The sequence below is a fragment of the Camelus bactrianus genome, unplaced genomic scaffold, assembly GCF_048773025.1.
Source record: "Camelus bactrianus isolate YW-2024 breed Bactrian camel unplaced genomic scaffold, ASM4877302v1 HiC_scaffold_21, whole genome shotgun sequence".
Classification (NCBI taxonomy): domain Eukaryota; kingdom Metazoa; phylum Chordata; class Mammalia; order Artiodactyla; family Camelidae; genus Camelus; species Camelus bactrianus.
Window position 1 is genome coordinate 1904516 of NW_027413935.1, and position 9063 is coordinate 1913578.

Sequence of the window (9063 nt, forward strand, 5' to 3'; positions counted from 1 at the left end):
CTCGGGCTCAGGCAACGGGGAGGGAAGCATCGGGGTGTATGTGGGGCACAGGTAGGCCAAGGCAGGATGCAGTGAGGGGCGCTGTGTGGGACCCAAGTAGGAAGGGAGGGGAGGGGTGCTTCAGGAGCCAGGGTCGGGCTATCCCATCCCCCCACCTCCTGCCACCTCCCAAAGCAGCAGCTGAGTCCCTCCTTAGCTCCCTGTCGGACAGGCCCAGCTTTGGCATCTGCGTCCTTGCCCCAAGTTGCTACACGGCTCCCCTCATCTGGAGCCCCCGGCCCACTTTTCTTTCCCACCACAGACTGAATGCATCTTTGGACATGTGGCTGGCTCTGGGATGAAATGTTTCCAGGGCACTTCATTGGCACTCTTAACTCGTGTCATAACACACTGAATTGGTTTATAAGTACGTTTATAAATAGCTCATTCACAGGAATATCAAACTTCCTCACTCTTGGTCAACATTGACAGATTGTAATTTATCTTAGCATGTTATACATACTCCAGTTAAGTATTTTTCCCCCTTTGTCTGTGATCGTCTACAGATAAAACTGGCCTGCTAGTAGCTGAGAGTCCATCTCTGCCTTTGCTCTTTCATTTTTCCTGAACTTCCCGTGTGGGATAATTTCTCATATTGCTTTCCCTGATCCTAACTTACTTATTATAATTAAGAGGGGTGTAGGAATAGGAATATAGTATAGTTATGAATGTACAATAACATATATTCCATTATTCTAAATTGATTTAAATTTACTTAAAAATTATAGTTGAAGATAGAGTGCCTCATTTGGAAGGGAAGGGGGTCTACAGAATATTTGCTTTTATAACGGGGGTATTGGGCCTGAAATGATAGCTATGGCCATAAGTTAGCAACGTTTGCTAGGAACTGGGTTGATGTTAACTCTGCTAGTTCTGCTCCATAGATCATAGTCCTTTGTAGATCTATGGTCTATTGTAGACTTTGTGTGTTAGGTGCAGCATTTATCACATTTTATGTACCGCATTATATATATGACATTCAGTAGCTTACCCTTCTAAATGAAAAGATAAAAGGACTATAGATGAGTAGATTCTTAGTGAGCTGTTCCCCGCCCTCTCCCATTCCCACTAATTTGGTTAGAGATAGCCAATACAGAAGATTCTTTAAACATGTGGATGAGGATAGAAACTCAATCCTTAAACATTACACAGTTTCAGGACTGACTTTAAATTAAATTTTAGGCTATCATTAGCAGTGTACCGCTATTCTCAGGTTTCTTTTATACTCTCTTGTTTCGATGACCTTTTCGTACTTCGGTCTTTGCTTAATTTCATTCAGAGGTAGAAAATACGGTAATTTTTAACAACTCCTTGGTAATTCTGCAAATACAAAGGAACTTTTAAAAAGGCAGATTTAAAAAGAAAAGAATTGATTTGATTCCAAAGCTGGTATTAACATATTTTAATGCAGAGGAAAGATAAGGAGCAAGATGAATCTTAAGGTTATAAGAGGCCCATCAAATTGACCTACATGAGCTCACAGAAGTTACACGTTTCCTAAGGCCAAGGAACTGTTTCATGTCCTTGAAGGGTATATTAGTATTTCTATGTAAGTCATTACATTTTCAAACATTAGAACTGCTCAGATTTGGTTCACTGCACAAACCAATCACTTAGAATGTTAAAGAGCATGACTTTGGTCTCCTGGAGACAGCTCTTCTGTGATTGAGCTCTCCTTTGCACGGCCTGTCTACCTTCCCTTTGAATTTTTTTTTCTTGTTGTTGTTTTTTTTTTTTTTTTCCCCTTGTCAGCCTACATTGTGAATGCAACTGATAGAACAAACACCAACACCTAACACTGGAAACTCTCTCCTCTGAACTCATTTGAAACACATGCTGAGGTTCTCAATCGGCAAGTTTTATAAAATGTCAGAACGTTTTATTAGAGTTGGGAGTGATTGTTGGACTCATTATAATCACACAGGGAGCTTAAGAAAATACTAATGCCTCAGCCCCACCTTCAGAAATTCTGAATTAACTTGTCTGGGGAAGGCTGCAGGCCCCTATGTTTTTAAAAAGTTTTCCAAGCAATTTGAATGTCCAGCCAATTGGAGAACCACTGGGCTAGTCCCATGCGATCAGATAAAAACAGAAATTCATATAGGATTGGACATAGCAAAGGGCACAAAACTAGACATCAGAATAGCTGAGACTAAACACTGACGGCGCCGGCCCTCCCCGCCCCGCAGAGGCCCGCGCGGCCTCCCTCCGCCGCGGGGACCCGGGGTGGCAGCCGCCGCAACCCCCGTCCTTCCCGCGCCCCGCGCCCCGCGCCATGCCGCCGCCGCCGCCGCCGCCGCCGCAGCCCGCACTCACCTCAGGGGCGCAACCGGCACAGCCGGCCGTCGGCCTTGTTCCCGCCGAAGCGTCTCGGTGCGGTACTCACTGCGCGGGCCGGTTCTTCCCCGGCGGTCGCAGGGGGTTCAGGGATGGGGGGGCGGGGAACGGCCGTCACACGAGCAACGAACCGAAGCGCCGCCTGGTGGCATTTTCCACAGGCCGGCGCCACCGCAGCCGCCTTGGGTCCGCACAGCCCCCTGCCGGCCGCAGCTCTTGCTGTCTCGCCGAGCCGACAAGCCTCCGCGGACAGGGGAGGGAACCGCGGCGCGACTCGGGGCCCGGGCGGGGGTGTGCGCAGACTCTTTCCTCTGGGGACTGCGCGCATGCGCACGAGCGGGGCGGGACCCGCGGCCCCTGCGTGGGGGCGGGACCCGCGGCCGCTGCGAGGGGGCCGGCCCCGCCCAGGGGCGCTGGTCCGGCTCAGCCAATCGCGAGCGCCGGGTACCTCTTGGCGCGGGCGATTTGAATGGTTCGAGGCCTCCAGAGGTGGCGGCAGGTGGGCACGCCGCTGACCTTTTGGGAGCTTCTCTGAGATCGGGAGGGGAACCCGCCCCTCGTCCTTTCGCCGGAGCCCCACCCTCCCCAGGCCGCGGGACTGGCGAAAAAAAAAAACAGCTGGGAAAGTAAAACAACACTGACTTCAGGATAACGGTTACCTCTTTGGATGCAAAGAAGGGAATGGGATAAAGGAAAGGTGAAAAAGAAACTTCAAGCATTTGTATATGATCTGATTTCTGAAAAGAAAGATTTTTAAATGCTAACGTTTTGCCACAATGCGTCAATGTTTTAAAGAATTAAAATGTTAATATGTAATTTTATTACATAAAAACCCAAAATATAGCCATGCATATGCACACAGATATGCATACTTTATATGTAAACATAAACAACATGATTCAATGAATAAAATGATAGAGATTTTCTTTATCATTGAGCTTTATTCTTTTCCTGAACTTAAGGTTATTTCAGGTACTTCAGGGCCCCAGAGCTTGCCAGGAGACACACATGTCCAAGAAGGCCAGTCCCCAGCAGGGAAGCAGGATGGAGCCCCAGGTGCAGGTAGGTCACGGCACGATGGGGGTACTGGGGATGGTCGAAGGCAGGCAGGGAGGCTCGGGCTCAGGCAACGGGGAGGGAAGCATCGGGGTGTATGTGGGGCACAGGTAGGCCAAGGCAGGATGCAGTGAGGGGCGCTGTGTGGGACCCAAGTAGGAAGGGAGGGGAGGGGTGCTTCAGGAGCCAGGGTCGGGCTATCCCCTCCCCCCACCTCCTGCCACCTCCCAAAGCAGCAGCTGAGTCCCTCCTGAGCTCCCTGTCGGACAGGCCCAGCTTTGGCATCTGCGTCCTTGCCCCAAGTTGCTACACGGCTCCCCTCATCTGGAGCCCCCGGCCCACTTTTCTTTCCCACCACAGACTGAATGCATCTTTGGACATGTGGCTGGCTCTGGGATGAAATGTTTCCAGGGCACTTCATTGGCACTCTTAACTCGTGTCATAACACACTGAATTGGTTTATAAGTACGTTTATAAATAGCTCATTCACAGGAATATCAAACTTCCTCACTCTTGGTCAACATTGACAGATTGTAATTTATCTTAGCATGTTATACATACTCCAGTTAAGTATTTTTCCCCCTTTGTCTGTGATCGTCTACAGATAAAACTGGCCTGCTAGTAGCTGAGAGTCCATCTCTGCCTTTGCTCTTTCATTTTTCCTGAACTTCCCGTGTGGGATAATTTCTCATATTGCTTTCCCTGATCCTAACTTACTTATTATAATTAAGAGGGGTGTAGGAATAGGAATATAGTATAGTTATGAATGTACAATAACATATATTCCATTATTCTAAATTGATTTAAATTTACTTAAAAATTATAGTTGAAGATAGAGTGCCTCATTTGGAAGGGAAGGAGGTCTACAGAATATTTGCTTTTATAACGGGGGTATTGGGCCTGAAATGATAGCTATGGCCATAAGTTAGCAACGTTTGCTAGGAACTGGGTTGATGTTAACTCTGCTAGTTCTGATCCATAGATCATAGTCCTTTGTAGATCTATGGTCTATTGTAGACTTTGTCTGTTAGGTGCAGCATTTATCACATTTTATGTACCGCATTATATATATGACATTCAGTAGCTTACCCTTCTAAATGAAAAGATAAAAGGACTATAGATGAGTAGATTCTTAGTGAGTTGATCCCCGCCCTCTCCCATTCCCACTAATTTGCTTAGAGATAGCCAATACAGACGATTCTTTATACATGTGGATGAGGATAGAAACTCAATCCTTAAACATTACACAGTTTTAGGACTGACTTTAAATTAAATTTTAGGCTATCATTAGCAGTGTACCGCTATTCTCAGGTTTCTTTTATACTCTCTTGTTTCGATGACCTTTTCGTACTTCGGTCTTTGCTTAATTTCATTCAGAGGTAGAAAATACGGTAATTTTTAACAACTCCTTGGTAATTCTGCAAATACAAAGGAACTTTTAAAAAGGCAGATTTAAAAAGAAAAGAATTGATTTGATTCCAAAGCTGGTATTAACATATTTTAATGCAGAGGAAAGATAAGGAGCAAGATGAATCTTAAGGTTATAAGAGGCCCATCAAATTGACCTACATGAGCTCACAGAAGTTACACGTTTCCTAAGGCCAAGGAACTGTTTCATGTCCTTGAAGGGTATATTAGTATTTCTATGTAAGTCATTACATTTTCAAACATTAGAACTGCTCAGATTTGGTTCACTGCACAAACCAATCACTTAGAATGTTAAAGAGCATGACTTTGGTCTCCTGGAGACAGCTCTTCTGTGATTGAGCTCTCCTTTGCACGGCCTGTCTACCTTCCCTTTGAATTTTTTTTTCTTGTTGTTGTTTTTTTTTTTTTTTTCCCCTTGTCAGCCTACATTGTGAATGCAACTGATAGAACAAACACCAACACCTAACACTGGAAACTCTCTCCTCTGAACTCATTTGAAACACATGCTGAGGTTCTCAATCGGCAAGTTTTATAAAATGTCAGAACGTTTTATTAGAGTTGGGAGTGATTGTTGGACTCATTATAATCACACAGGGAGCTTAAGAAAATACTAATGCCTCAGCCCCACCTTCAGAAATTCTGAATTAACTTGTCTGGGGAAGGCTGCAGGCCCCTATGTTTTTAAAAAGTTTTCCAAGCAATTTGAATGTCCAGCCAATTGGAGAACCACTGGGCTAGTCCCATGCGATCAGATAAAAACAGAAATTCATATAGGATTGGACATAGCAAAGGGCACAAAACTAGACATCAGAATAGCTGAGACTAAACACTGACGGCGCCGGCCCTCCCCGCCCCGCAGAGGCCCGCGCGGCCTCCCTCCGCCGCGGGGACCCGGGGTGGCAGCCGCCGCAACCCCCGTCCTTCCCGCGCCCCGCGCCCTGCCGCCGCCGCCGCCGCCGCCGCAGCCCGCACTCACCTCAGGGGCGCAACCGGCACAGCCGGCCGTCGGCCTTGTTCCCGCCGAAGCGTCTCGGTGCGGTACTCACTGCGCGGGCCGGTTCTTCCCCGGCGGTCGCAGGGGGTTCAGGGGTGGGGGGGCGGGGAACGGCCGTCACACGAGCAACGAACCGAAGCGCCGCCTGGTGGCATTTTCCACAGGCCGGCGCCACCGCAGCCGCCTTGGGTCCGCACAGCCCCCTGCCGGCCGCAGCTCTTGCTGTCTCGCCGAGCCGACAAGCCTCCGCGGACAGGGGAGGGAGCCGCGGCGCGAGTCGGAGGCCGGGCGGGGGTGTGCGCAGACTCTTTCCTCTGGGGACTGCGCGCATGCGCACCAGCGGGGCGGGACCCGCGGCCCCTGCGTGGGGGCGGGACCCGCGGCCGCTGCGAGGGGGCCGGCCCCGCCCAGGGGCGCTGGTCCGGCTCAGCCAATCGCGAGCGCCGGGTACCTCTTGGCGAGGGCGATTTGAATGGTTCGCGGCCGCCCGAGGTGGCGGCAGGTGGGCACGCCGCTGCCCTTTTGGGAGCTTCTCTGAGATCGGGAGGGGAACCCGCCCCTCGTCCTTTCGCCGGAGCCCCACCCTCCCCAGGCCGCGGGACTGGCGAAAAAACAAAACAGCTGGGAAAGTAAAACAACACTGACTTCAGGATAACGGTTACCTCTTTGGATGCAAAGAAGGGAATGGGATAAAGGAAAGGTGAAAAAGAAACTTCAAGCATTTGTATACGATCTGATTTCTGAAAAGAAAGATTTTTAAATGCTAACGTTTTGCCACAATGCGTCAATGTTTTAAAGAAATAAAATGTTAATATGTAATTTTATTACATAAAAACCCAAAATATAGCCATGCATATGCACACAGATATGCATACTTTATATGTAAACATAAACAACATGATTCAATGAATAAAATGATAGAGATTTTCTTTATCATTGAGCTTTATTCTTTTCCTGAACTTAAGGTTATTTCAGGTACTTCAGGGCTCCAGAGCTTGCCAGGAGACGCACATGTCCAAGAAGGCCAGTCCCCAGCAGGGAAGCAGGATGGAGCCCCAGGTGCAGGTAGGTCACGGCACGATGGGGGTACTGGGGATGGTCGAAGGCAGGCAGGGAGGCTCGGGCTCAGGCAACGGGGAGGGAAGCATCGGGGTGTATGTGGGGCACAGGTAGGCCAAGGCAGGATGCAGTGAGGGGCGCTGTGTGGGACCCAAGTAGGAAGGGAGGGGAGGGGTGCTTCAGGAGCCAGGGTCGGGCTATCCCCTCCCCCCACCTCCTGCCACCTCCCAAAGCAGCAGCTGAGTCCCTCCTGAGCTCCCTGTCGGACAGGCCCAGCTTTGGCATCTGCGTCCTTGCCCCAAGTTGCTACACGGCTCCCCTCATCTGGAGCCCCCGGCCCACTTTTCTTTCCCACCACAGACTGAATGCATCTTTGGACATGTGGCTGGCTCTGGGATGAAATGTTTCCAGGGCACTTCATTGGCACTCTTAACTCGTGTCATAACACACTGAATTGGTTTATAAGTACGTTTATAAATAGCTCATTCACAGGAATATCAAACTTCCTCACTCTTGGTCAACATTGACAGATTGTAATTTATCTTAGCATGTTATACATACTCCAGTTAAGTATTTTTCCCCCTTTGTCTGTGATCGTCTACAGATAAAACTGGCCTGCTAGTAGCTGAGAGTCCATCTCTGCCTTTGCTCTTTCATTTTTCCTGAACTTCCCGTGTGGGATAATTTCTCATATTGCTTTCCCTGATCCTAACTTACTTATTATAATTAAGAGGGGTGTAGGAATAGGAATATAGTATAGTTATGAATGTACAATAACATATATTCCATTATTCTAAATTGATTTAAATTTACTTAAAAATTATAGTTGAAGATAGAGTGCCTCATTTGGAAGGGAAGGGGGTCTACAGAATATTTGCTTTTATAACGGGGGTATTGGGCCTGAAATGATAGCTATGGCCATAAGTTAGCAACGTTTGCTAGGAACTGGGTTGATGTTAACTCTGCTAGTTCTGATCCATAGATCATAGTCCTTTGTAGATCTATGGTCTATTGTAGACTTTGTCTGTTAGGTGCAGCATTTATCACATTTTATGTACCGCATTATATATATGACATTCAGTAGCTTACCCTTCTAAATGAAAAGATAAAAGGACTATAGATGAGTAGATTCTTAGTGAGCTGTTCCCCGCCCTCTCCCATTCCCACTAATTTGCTTAGAGATAGCCAATACAGACGATTCTTTAAACATGTGGATGAGGATAGAAACTCAATCCTTAAACATTACACAGTTTCAGGACTGACTTTAAATTAAATTTTAGGCTATCATTAGCAGTGTACCGCTATTCTCAGGTTTCTTTTATACTCTCTTGTTTCGATGACCTTTTCGTACTTCGGTCTTTGCTTAATTTCATTCAGAGGTAGAAAATACGGTAATTTTTAACAACTCCTTGGTAATTCTGCAAATACAAAGGAACTTTTAAAAAGGCAGATTTAAAAAGAAAAGAATTGATTTGATTCCAAAGCTGGTATTAACATATTTTAATGCAGAGGAAAGATAAGGAGCAAGATGAATCTTAAGGTTATAAGAGGCCCATCAAATTGACCTACATGAGCTCACAGAAGTTACACGTTTCCTAAGGCCAAGGAACTGTTTCATGTCCTTGAAGGGTATATTAGTATTTCTATGTAAGTCATTACATTTTCAAACATTAGAACTGCTCAGATTTGGTTCACTGCACAAACCAATCACTTAGAATGTTAAAGAGCATGACTTTGGTCTCCTGGAGACAGCTCTTCTGTGATTGAGCTCTCCTTTGCACGGCCTGTCTACCTTCCCTTTGAATTTTTTTTTCTTGTTGTTGTTTTTTTTTTTTTTTCCCCTTGTCAGCCTACATTGTGAATGCAACTGATAGAACAAACACCAACACCTAACACTGGAAACTCTCTCCTCTGAACTCATTTGAAACACATGCTGAGGTTCTCAATCGGCAAGTTTTATAAAATGTCAGAACGTTTTATTAGAGTTGGGAGTGATTGTTGGACTCATTATAATCACACAGGGAGCTTAAGAAAATACTAATGCCTCAGCCCCACCTTCAGAAATTCTGAATTAACTTGTCTGGGGAAGGCTGCAGGCCCCTATGTTTTTAAAAAGTTTTCCAAGCAATTTGAATGTCCAGCCAATTGGA